We start from the raw sequence: 12,961 nt of genomic DNA on the forward strand, positions 1-12,961 counted from the left end.
AAGTATTTAAAAATTCCAGCGGTTAGGTTTGACTTTTTCCTACAATCAAAATATTTTATTGATTTTTGAGTGGTGGGAAAAGGTGAAATAGAAATCAAAATTAGTATAACAATTGATATTACAAAATTAGTGATCATATCATTTTTATACAGCTACAGGTTTTATTTAAGGGTGCTGGTTTTGTTTGTTTGTTTGCTTCATTTTATATTTCAATGGGTAATGTTACTTTAAAATGTATTTGATTTGTTAAACTTAAACTGACCCTTGCGCAACAGCTTAAACTTCAATTTTTAGCTGTTAATCAGATTGAGAAAGCCCTTCAGCATAAGCCGCCACACTTAACCTAAAAGTATGTTAATTTGTTTTTGAATTTCGCGCAAAGCTACTCGAGAGCTATCTGCGCTAGCCGTCCCTAATTTAGCAATGTAAGACTAGAGGGAAGGCTGCTAGTCATCACCACTCACCGCCAACTCTTGGGCTATTCTTTTACCAACGAATAGTGGGATTGACCGTCATATTATAACGCCCCCACGGCTGAAAGGGCGAGCATGTTTGGTGCGACCGGGATTCAAACCCGCGACCCTCGGATTACGAGTCGAACGCCTTAACACACTTGGCCATGCCGGGCCTTTATTGTGAAGTAATAGATACATTGTGAACTTTCGACACATTTCTTCAATGGAACTAATATTGGCCCTTTTTTGTTTTTGCATTTAGCGGTGAGTAAAAAATAAAATGACAATGATCACATTAATAAATATTTACAAACATTTAACTATAGTTTTTATTTTAACTTCACTTTTAAATGGAAACTTTGTAAAATGTGTAGATAGGATTTTTCATTCTTTTAAACGTTACAGACAATTTCTTTTAATAAATAATTCGTCATTCAAAAAACTCTTTTCAATATGGTAAGGATGCGTTGCAACATCAGGGTAAACAGGTAATTTTAATGGTTTTATAAAAGATGTTTAATATAATATTACAAAATTGTTATTGTCCACATTTTATCAACTTTGGGTTTAGATGAAAGAACGTATCCACCAAACTCAGCCACACCATGCAGATATTCGAAATATATCCACACATATCCGAAATCTGCAGGTTGTTTTAAACCAGTTTCTTTATTTAGAATACAAAAATGTTATTATACTTTTGTAAGTTTAAAAGTATTAACGAATATCAATATCATAATCAGAGGTTATATATTTATTTAATAATGTATATAATAATCATTAATATTATTTTCATTATCTTCGGTTAACTGATACAGTATATAAAACGTATAATACTTAAGTACATGTAAGTAACTTCTGTATATATTATTTGTGTCTAGATATTTTTTTATAAAATTCTTTTAATCAGTTGCTACATTATCTCGTATATAAACTAACATCTATTACGATCGGTTAATTTTACACCTTTTGCAACAGCATTAATTTCGTACAAGAGCTAATTAACTAGGTTTGTAAATAATTCAGTGAAGCTATAAAAACATAAACTAATGTATAAATTGTAAAAATATTAATTGAATTACTAAGATAAGCAATGCGGACAGAACATATTAAGCTTGCAGATCAAGTGAAAAATAATACGTGAATTTGATATTATTAGGTACGAATATAGTGCCAAACCAATACATTGTCATTTCAAAAAGGAATAATCAAGTACAGATTTATGATATTTGTTAAATCATAATAAAATTACGAAAGAGATATTTGAATTGTATATGCTTTAGCAAAATAAAGATAATTACGTTAATTATCCGACTTTCAAAGTTGCACTGCCTTGAACTGCTTATGACGCGTAATAACTCAGCAATAAAAATATCACAAGTTATTATGTTACGCGTACCAGATCCATTGTGAGTGATAAGCTAAATATTAGAATGATCATTTTTTTTCTATGATTCTTTTATCAGATAAAAGAGTCCCCCGCTAGTACAGCCATAAGTATACAGATTAACAACGCTACAATCAGGGATTTCATTCCCCTCGGGGGACTCAGCAGATAGCCCCATGAGCTTTGCTATAAGAAAACACACAGAGATAAAACATTACTGATATACATTTCTTCTGCCACAAAATCTATATTAGAAATGAAAGTGATAGAATTGTCTTAATAGTCATTCAGAGAAAGTGACATTTCTGATTTTTGTGTTCTATGAAAGCAATATGTGATTGAACTACAAGACTAAAGTTTGTTTGGTTGTTTTTTGGCATGTTCCTTTGCTTAGATATCATGTGTACCCCTGTCTGTCGAGAGGATTTTCAATCTCTAGGTCTGAAAAAGCATTTATATGTATCTTAGAAATAATTTTCGATTCTACTTGATATCTATTTATGTTATTAATATTGTAAATACTTTGTCTTACGTTGCGTTTGTTATATTTTGAATATTCTATTTATAATGTAAACACGTCGTTTTCGAAAATAAATATTTTTGAAAGTTAATAATATTTTAATGTACAATGAAAATTTACCTAATTTCATTCTTCATATAAAAAGCTGTTCCTTCGAGACAATAGGTTATGATGTAAATAAATCAATACTTAATAATGAAAACGTATTATCAGTTCAATTGGTTCAGTGTCATTCTTAATTGAGTATATATTAAGATAAAAACATATTTCGTTGAATGTGTTTCGAGCTTCAAAATCTTAAAAGCATTTTTGAAGTGTCCTGTATAAATGAATACTCTTTTATGATATATATAGTTCTAACTTGTTTAGTTTATGACATAATTCTATGAGAAAGAAATTAATCACTAAATAATTTAATGCAACTTGGACTCAGTTCTTCACAAATAGTAAATTCTAGAGAAACTGTTGCTGATTAATGTTTTAAGCCTGTAACAGGCTTAAGTTAAAGAAGGCTTCCTGACCAACCATCTAAAATATACAGAAATAAAATTAGTAAACCTTAAAAATTATAACAGACTATTTTGATTATTAACGTTTATAAACGTATGAAGAGAATTGTTTCTTTACTTTCTTATATTCTGGTTTCTCTAGGCCGTTGTAGTTCAATCGCTAATTTGGTAAATCCATATACCAATAACTGGTTGCAAATGAGATCTGATGATTGGAACACAGAATCAGTTATAATCATGGTAACTAAATATACGTAGATTCTTATACATTACTGTTTTTAAAGGTAGAAACAAGAGTATTTTCTACATTTACCGATTCGGATTTAAATCTAATTTGACAAATATTGAAACTCAAAGAATAAAGACATCTTTAACGTTTGTGATTAAGTGTAGAGCTTTGAAGGTTTGTTTGTTTTTTGTTTTTTGTAATTTTGCACAAAGCTACTTGAGGGCTATCTGTACTAGCCGTCCCTAATTTAGCAGTGTAAGACTAGAGGGAAGGCAGCTAGTCATCACCACCCACCGCTTACTCTTGGGCTACTCTTTTACAAACGAATAGTTGGATTGACCGTACCATTATAAAGCTCCCACAGCTGAAAGGGCGAGCATGTTTGGCGCAATGGGGATGCAAACCCGCAACCCTCAGATTACGAGTTGCACGCCTTAACACGCTTGGCTATGCCGGGCCAGCTTTGAAGGAAAAAAAAACGTATTTTTATCTTATAAATCACATCATACCTAAAGCCTCATAACGTTCTAAAGTTGGTAATTCTATTAAAATTTTACTAATAGGACAAAAAAAACGTTTACAAATCAATTTTGCACAAATATTTCAAATTATTTTTAAAATTGTATTTAAAGTTAAACATTTTTCAGAAAACGAGCAAATGTAATCTTGTGTCTTATCCTTCAGATTAATTTTTTCAGTGAATATGATAATATATTTACACTTTAGAACCTAAACATGTACTTTCTTTTACGACTAATAACAGGCTAGTATACAAATGCGTTTTTCTCTTAAAAGAGCACAGAATGGCTTGTAATAAAGGCATGGATTTTGGAGGTGGATGGCTTGGTTCGATTCCATACTTTAAACTGTGGGTGGATTGTAATAGTAGCAGTCAGTTCCTTAATATAAAGGGTAGGTGACAGGGTGCTACTTACCACTTACCTTCTTTCTGGTCAGTTGTTCAAAATTAGGAACTGTGGAAGATAGTTATAGCAAATTTGTTTCAAGAACAAAATCAAGATTTGATATGATTTAATAATTATACTTTTCGAATGAAAGTATTATTGTTAAATACCATAAGTTAAACGTTATTAGTTACAGTTTCGTCTTCATATATATAATGGGAAACAAAATGTGTGGGAAATTTCACTGGGAACAGGTTATATCTAAATCATATCACTGGATATTAAATTATAAAATAATATGTTAAGTGTTCTAAAGACCTTTCACAGAGTAGAAGAAGCCAAATCTTTTAAAAGCTTTCTGAAAATTGTAGTACTATATGCTGTGCTAGTACGCTGAAATAATTTTGTGATTTCAGTTAAGTTTGTTTGTGTTTAATTTCGCGTAAATCTAAAGGAGGACTATCTGCTTTAGCCGTCCCTAATTTAGCAGTGTAAGAGTAGCAATTGGTGTGACACGAATTCGAACACGCTACTCTAATATTACGAGTCAAGCTTCCTAACCACTTGACCATTATGAGCTTCAGTTAAAACAACAGGTCGAAATATTTTCGTGCTATTTTGGTATGGCAGCATTAGATAACGTGTAAAATAAAGAACGATTCAAATTTTATAATAACATGTTTTAGTATGTAAATGGGGATCTTACTAGAAATTTAAGAGAATTTGTGTGGCTTATAGGTGAGAAAATAAAATATTTTGATAACTATCTGGGTAAATAATATTCTTTTATTTTTCTGAAATTCTGCTTTTCATAAACATCTTTACGGACAGACTTAGAAGAAATTCATTTAAAAACATGTAAGTAATTAAAGCAATTTTTTATGTTTATAGTAAACACTGCTGACGCTTGTCTTCAGCAGAAATCAGCTATAGTGTTAACAACAAAAATATAGTTTTCATATTTTTCAAATTATTCGATTTATGAGAGCTTGTTAATCAAGTAAAATAATGAAAATACACGAACAACTTAAATGACAGCTGTCAATCTATAAATTTGGTGGTTCTGGTTTTATACACTTTAAACTAGCAATGCTTTTAATTTATTAGTTTTACTCACAATTATAACAAATCAACTGTTTTCATTGTTTTTTTTTCACATTTCAATACATTTTCTACTAATTAATGCTCCCAGTGGCATAACGGTACGTCTGCGGACTTACAACACTAGAAACCGGGTTTCGATACCCTTGGTGGGCAAAGTACAGATAGCTCATTGTTTAGCTTTGTGCTGAATTACAAACATACAAACCAATTAATATCTACAATTATCTCATTATCAAACAGGTATAAACAACAAAAACAATTACCTAAAGACTTCGTTTCCCCAACTATCCATTGCTGTAAATATCCTGGGGCTTAAGTCTCTGGCAGGGTTAAGAGGAACACTGCTATTTATTAGGAAACCGTAAATCATCCCTACTAAACGTAAAGATATTACAAACGGTTGAGCAGGCCGTGGTACTGCCATATTCTTTTTCATCTGAAATAGCAGCTACTGCCTGTAATAGTAGTGCTGTAGATACAACCTGGAAAAATAAAAATAAGTTATTTTTCTTTCTCATATCGTCAACAACCTGGAACAATACGTTTACAAAAATTATTCGATTGAAAACAAAAAGCTTGTTTAATCAAGGAAATTCAAAATCGTCTTTCTTCATTAGGTCTCTTGTCATGTTTAACTGTAGATTTAAATATAATATATTTAAGTTAACCAGCATCTAGCTCATCTGATCTACAAAACACCTTCCAGTTGAAACATAATTAAATGGATAATATGCAAAAACTATCGCTGTCACTTCTCCTGAACTCTTTCGTACACCAAGTTTTCCTACTGCTTAAATAGAATCTGAAATATGTGTACATTTAGGAAGGGATTTATTTATAAACACTTTAATAACATTCTTTAAAAAGCAAAAATTCGCAAAGCAAACAGTGGCGTTTGTAGACGTTGCTGTAAACAAAGTCTCAAATAATGTAAACAAATGACTTTGTGGGACCATGATAAAGAATCATTATTTTAAAGACTATAATATAACACGTTTAAGAGTAACTTCTTTTTCGTTAATTATTCTAACAAAATTCTATAATTAAATAGATTCCATAGGGTAATTAATACTTTTACGTATGCTTTCATGCCTGGTATGGCCAAGTGGTTAAGGCACTCGATTCGTAATCTGAGTAGGAGCATTATAATGTGAAGGTCAATCCCACTATTCGTTGTTAAAAAAGTAGCCCAAACGTTAGCGGTGATGATTGTTTTGTTTTTGTTTGTTTTGGAATTTCGCACAAAGTTACTCGAGGGCTATCTGTGCTAGCCGTCCCTATTTTAGCAGTGTAAGACTAGAAGAAAGGCAGCTAGTTATCACCACCCACCGCCAACTCTTGAGCTACTCTTTTCCCAACGAATAGGGGGATTGATCGTCACATTATAATGCCCCCACGACTGGGAAAGTGAGCATGTTTGGCGCGACGCGGATGCGAACCCGCGACCTTCAGATTACGAGTCGCACGTCTTAACGCGCTTGGCCATGCCGGGCCAGGGCGGTGATGACTAGCTCCCTTCCCTATAGTCTTACACTGCTATAGTCTTACACTCCCTCGTGTAGCTTTGCGCAAAATTCAGAAAAAAAAACAAAAAAGCGTATACTTTCATGAGAAACAACGAATTATTTAACAAAAATCTAATACTTGGTAACATCAGTTAAATATATATAAATATCGCTCAAGGGTTTGTTCCAATACGTCTCTGAGAATAATACACTTTTGGTAAACAGAAATACCACTACCAAGAATTATTAAATACAATTTAGAGGCATAGTACCGAGTCCAGCCATGTTAAAAAACAGACAGAAACAGCAACTATGTATACAGTCCCGAATATTTGGCCAAACCTTAGATACTGCTACAGCTTTTGTGAAAGCAGTTGTTATGTTTCTCAACGAATCTAAACACTCGAACACAAAAATAGTAATTTAATATCTGTTACAGGTTAAGAAAAAGAAGTTGTCGAAAAGAGCAAAACTACTGACCTTATTTTTGTTGTTGTTCATAAGACAAAACATATTGTAACCATAAGGAATAAATACTATAAGAGCAGAACACCTTATCGGGACAGGCCTATGTAGGGATGGCTCGGATTGTTCATAGAAATGGCATTTTAAATATATCCTCAATGGAACATTAAAACTTTACAATATTATATAATGCTTTCTTTAATAACAATATCTGTGTAACGACTAAGTCACAAGTTCTGATAACGTCGATAAATATAATATCAAACACTCTACATGGCCAAACGTATGTGGACACGCGATCATCATACCCATATGTGCTTGTTGAACATCTTATTTCAAAACCAAGAAGCATTAATACGGAGTTGTTTCCTCCCCTTTGCTGCTATAACAGCCTCCACTCTTCTAGAAATACTTTTTCACTAGATTCTGGGACATGGTTGCGGGGATTCGCTCCTATTCAGCCACAAGAGCATTAGTGAGGTCGGGCCCAGATATCGGGCGAGAAAGTCTGGCTCGCAGTCGGCGTTTCAATTCATCCCAAAAGTGTTCAGTAGGGTTGAGGTCAGGGCTCTGTGCAGGCCAGACAATTTCTTCCACACCAACCTCGGTAAACCATGTCTTTATGGACCTCGCTCAGTGCACGGGGACACTGTCATGGTGAAAAAAAAAAAGGGCCTTCCCCAAGCTGTTGCCACAAAGTTGAAAGCACATAATTCTCGAGAATATCATTGCATGCTGTAGTATTAGGATTTCCCTTAACTGGAACTAAAGATCCTAGCCCAAACCATGAAAAACAGCTCCAGACCATTTCCTCCTCCACAAAACTTTATAGTTGGCATTATGCATTTAGGCAAGTAGTGTTCTCCTGGAGTCCGCCAAACCAAGATTTGTCCGTCAGACTGCCAGATAGTGAAGAGTGATTCATCACTTCAGAAAACGCTTTTCCCAGCTCCAGAGTCCAATGGCGGTATGCTTTACACCACTCCAGCTGACGCTTAAGATTTTGCATGGTGGTCTTAGGCTTGTGTACGGCTGCTCGGCCATGGAAACCCATCTCATGAAGCACCCGACGAACAGTTCTTGGTTTGACCTTGCTGCCAGAGGCAGTTTGGAACTCGCAAAAGTTTTGTAACTGTGGACAGATGATTTTTACCTGCTACGCTCTTTAGCACTCGGCAGTCCCGTTCTGTGAGTTTATGTGGCCAACCGCTTCGTGGCTGAGTTGTTGTTGCTCTAAAACGTTTCTACTTCACAATAACAGCACTTACAGTTGACCGGGGCAGTTCTAGCAGGGCAGAAATCAGACGAACTGACTTCTTGGAAAGGTGGCATCCTATGACAGTGCCACATTGAAAGTCACTGAGCTCTTCAGTGCCACCCATTCTACTGCCAATGTTTCTCTATGGAGATTGAATGGCTGTATGCTTAATTTTATGCACGTGTTAACAATTGGTGTGGCTAAAATAGCCGAATACCCTAATTAGAAGGGGTGTCCACATACATTTGACCATATAGTATAGTTTGAATTTCTTTTTGTTCTTTCTTCTGCTTCATTTTAATTACATGATAACCCAAAACAAAAAACAATAGAATTAACCAATTTCACCGACGTGACATAGTTTCACACGACGTATCCGTTACTGTAACTATATTAAATAAATAGAAGTAATTAACAAAAGTCATAATTTTACTGTAAACGATGTTATCATTACCTCTTACAGCTGGCTTTGTTACAAAAAGTTGGTGTTTCTTTAAAAAGCTTAGTTACAGAATGAAACAAGAATTACCAACCAATAATAGATATTACACTTGAAAACTAATTGTATTTAAAACATTTCTATGTTTATTGAAACACTGCATTAAAAACAAGCAAATAAATAAAGAAAAACTTTGTGAAATAAAACCAACTAAGTTAAAGTGAAGTACCAGTCATACAAGATATAATATCTGCAAAAAACAGCAACAAAACAGATGCATTACACATGCATATAAATAAATAAAGAGGTAATGTTAAAGCGAGTAAGCAACAACACACCACTGTATATGTTTGGTTTTTTTTATTTTTTCATTGCTCCGCGGTTGCTCAGCGGTAAACGTTCTGGTTTATAGCACTGAAATCCAGGATTCGATCCCACTGTTACTATAACGTAGCCAACCCATTTTGTAACTTTGTGCTTCAAAACGAAACAAACAAGACTTTTTTATTTGTACAGACATTAATAGAAGGACAAATAAAGATGGTTCCAATTTATCTTAAGCTTATCTACTTTAATATTACATCTTTACATATTCATATAACTGTAATATAACTTGCGTCTTTATATATATTTCACATTTACAGAGCTTGATATTTTTTATAGAACGTATACGTATCACATCTTTACATGGTTGTTTCTTTTATTCTGTCGTAACGCTCTTTGTTTTGGTTGGGTTTTTTTCACGTGAAGTGTTCTATTTAGATTATAGAATATAAATGCAGTAATAATATCACAATGAAAAACTAATTAACTGACAGGTTTTTGTACGTGGATGAGCAGGTTTCTTTTCAATTAATGCTTGTAGCTTCTTGGCAATAAATTTCAGCAATAGGCAAACACACAATTCACTTGTTTTAAAATAATTTATTAAAATAAGTTAAACGTTTATATAAAAGTTCGTCACACAATTAATCAGACCACACAGGCTGATTCAGTAACTTTAGAACATGGTTGACAAGACGAGTTATTCTCCTCTGCTCTGTTTCCACAACACAATCGGTGATAATTTCACTTACGTTACATTGTTGCTTACCACAGTTGTATCCAAAGCTTTAAATAATTGTATCTTGTTATTAAAAGTCCACGCAGGTTTATTCAATAACTTTAGAACGCAGACAAGACAACTTGTTCTTCTCAACTCTGTTGCTACAATAAAATCTGCAATAATTTCACTATACGTTCTTTATGGCTAAACTCACAAACACACAGTCTAGATCCATCGATCTATAGAATTAGTTAACTGTCAATCTTTCTTAAACTACAGATTGTACGGAAATTTATAAACTGACAGAGGCCTAGAACGTTCTACACACTATACGATAATATGACACAATAATGCCTAAATGAAACAGCAAAAAAAACTTAGAAATTTAAAGTACATGACGCAATAATATATCAAGCGCCACTTCACAACAATTGATTACTCAGTTCTTAATGACGAGAAACCCACTTGAAGTAAAAATATATCTCAGAATGGCTGGTGATAATACCCATACCAGTCGTTCTTTGATACGTGGTCTACTGAAGGTATGTTTTCTATGTAGTTACGTAAAGAAACATGCGAAAACATCGCTTCGAAAAATAACAAAATTAAACACTCGCGCTATATCTAAACGAAAACAGTTGTATATATATATATACATATGGTTTACTCTCAATCAGTTAGAATGGTAATATTGTAGATAAAATTAATTTGTAAGAAGAGATTGGACTGTAGTAAAAACAAAATGAAATAGATAAATAAGCCATAATTTATTCAAGTTTGTAAGTTGTAAAAAACTATATTTCTTAAACCAAGTGTCCAATACTATCTCATTTTACGAGCAGAATATTTAGCTTAAAAACATAATATCACCTTTATAAACGAAATACACCAACATATCACCTAAAGAAGCACCAAAATATTGTGCTAACATATAAACAGGAAATTCTTTCAGTCGAAGTTTACTTACTTTCGCAAACGCTATAGAATTGGCTGGATTAAGATGTGTACTTGTAAACATCAAAATTACAGTGTAACACATTACAGTTCATAACACATGAACCCTTAGATCTTTGGCGCTGAAGATTTTATCGCATAACATCTCTTTGGCTTATTACTTTAATAACTAAAGTAAGACGTTGTTAGTATAATTTAGTATATACATATATATATATCTAAAGTATACAATGACTTAACTATATTTCTGTTTTTATAAGTATCTACTCAATTTCTCATCATATTACATAATACAGATCTAAACACATCATTTAACAAAATTACTTATATGTGTGTCCGTTTATAACTGAAGAAGCTCTTGACATATTGTTACCAAACGTTGCATGTACTCTGATCACTAACCTACTCAGTGTCGGAAATGTCGTTGTTTAAATCTTGACATACTATATTATCACAGAAGAGCCCCAGGTCTTCCATTTCTCTTAAACGACTAGATATAACCGATGGCTCAGTGGTAAGTCTAAGGATTTATAATGCTATAAATTGAGTTTCGATAGCCGTAGTAATCAAAGCACAGATATCCCATTGTTCAGGCATATGCTTAACAAAACAAATAATATTACACATTTCATCCAATAACAGAACTAGAACTTCCATTTGAAGCCGTAAAACTGGGTGAATGAGGCAAAGTGGTTTTCTTATTGATTTGAAACAGAATTTGAAACGTAACTGAAATATTGCCTGTTTGGAATTAAGCCTAAAGCTATACAATAAGTCATCCGTGCTATCGAAACTCGATTTCTAGCGGTATGAGTCCGAAGACATGGCCCCCTGTACCACTTGGGGGCGTAACTGAAAGAAGGGTACTTTTACTTTATTACTAAAATATAATAACCACATATTTTTGTTTGATTGTATTCAATATTATCACAGGATAATTGACAGTTTTACCTTACAGATTACGTAAATAAATTATTTGTTATTTTGCGAATTGCAAAATAGAGATAAATAATTCAGGATGATATATGTTATAATAATTAACAATAGCTTTGGTAATAATTTTACTTAACTCATCATTAACAGTTCCGATAACGTGCACATTAGCATTTAAGCTACCCTTATGTAGCACGCCATTCCTACAAGGCCTTTTACTTAACACTAGTTACAAAACATAACAACTTCCTTTCATATCCTGTAGCCCCCCGCTAGTACAGCGGTAAGTCTACAAATTTACAACGCTAAAATCAGGGGGTTCGATTTCCTTTGGTGGGCTTAGCAAATAGCCCGATGTGGCTTTGCTATAAAACACACACAAACACATATCCTGTAATACATAAATTCGAATTAGAAGTTTAAGGAGGTCCGGCATGGCCAGGTGTTAGCGCGCTAGACTCGCAGTATGAGGGTCGTGCGTTCGAATCTCATCCCACCAAACATATTTGCCCTTTCAACCGAGGAGGTGTTGTAATGTAGCAGTCAATCCAACTATTCGTTGGTAAAAGGGTAGCCCAAAAGTTGGCGGTGGGTAGTAATGACTAGCTATCTTTCATCTAGTCTTACAATGCTAAATTAGAGCAGATAGCCCTCGTGTAGCTTTGAGCGAAATTAAAAGTTAAGAAAATAGATGTTTAAGATTTCCATTCAAAAGGAGTAAAACTGAGAACAAGAAAAATAATCCTTAGATACAAATGAAACAAAAAAATATTTGTTTCAAAAGGAGTAAAATTGAGAACAAGAGAAATAATCCTTAGATACAAATGAAACAAAAAATATTTGTAGAAATACGTTTATGGCTACACAATCTATTTATATAACTCATATTAAGAAGGCAAGTTTCGTCTTCAAGACGATAGGGAAAAAACTTTCGAAACGTCGTTCTGTCACCTATTTTCCAGTCAATTCAGTATGAATACTCTACCTAAACTATCTATCAAAAATATAATATACTGCTTCATCAGCTGTAAAATATTGAATTAAATTTGAACTTGCCCATTAAACAGATGCTGTAAAACTGGGTGAATAAAGCAAAATGGCTTTCTTATTAACTGCCTTGGAAACTTTATATAAATTTGTCCATTATTGTCATTTGCATATGAATCACTTATCAACTTGGCGAAACGTTGTTTATAATACTTTGTTTATATAATTTCTGTTATAATCGTTGTTTGCAATATCCACTCATAATA

The sequence above is a fragment of the Tachypleus tridentatus genome, chromosome 4 (genome assembly GCF_004210375.1).
Source record: "Tachypleus tridentatus isolate NWPU-2018 chromosome 4, ASM421037v1, whole genome shotgun sequence".
NCBI lineage: Eukaryota > Metazoa > Arthropoda > Merostomata > Xiphosura > Limulidae > Tachypleus > Tachypleus tridentatus.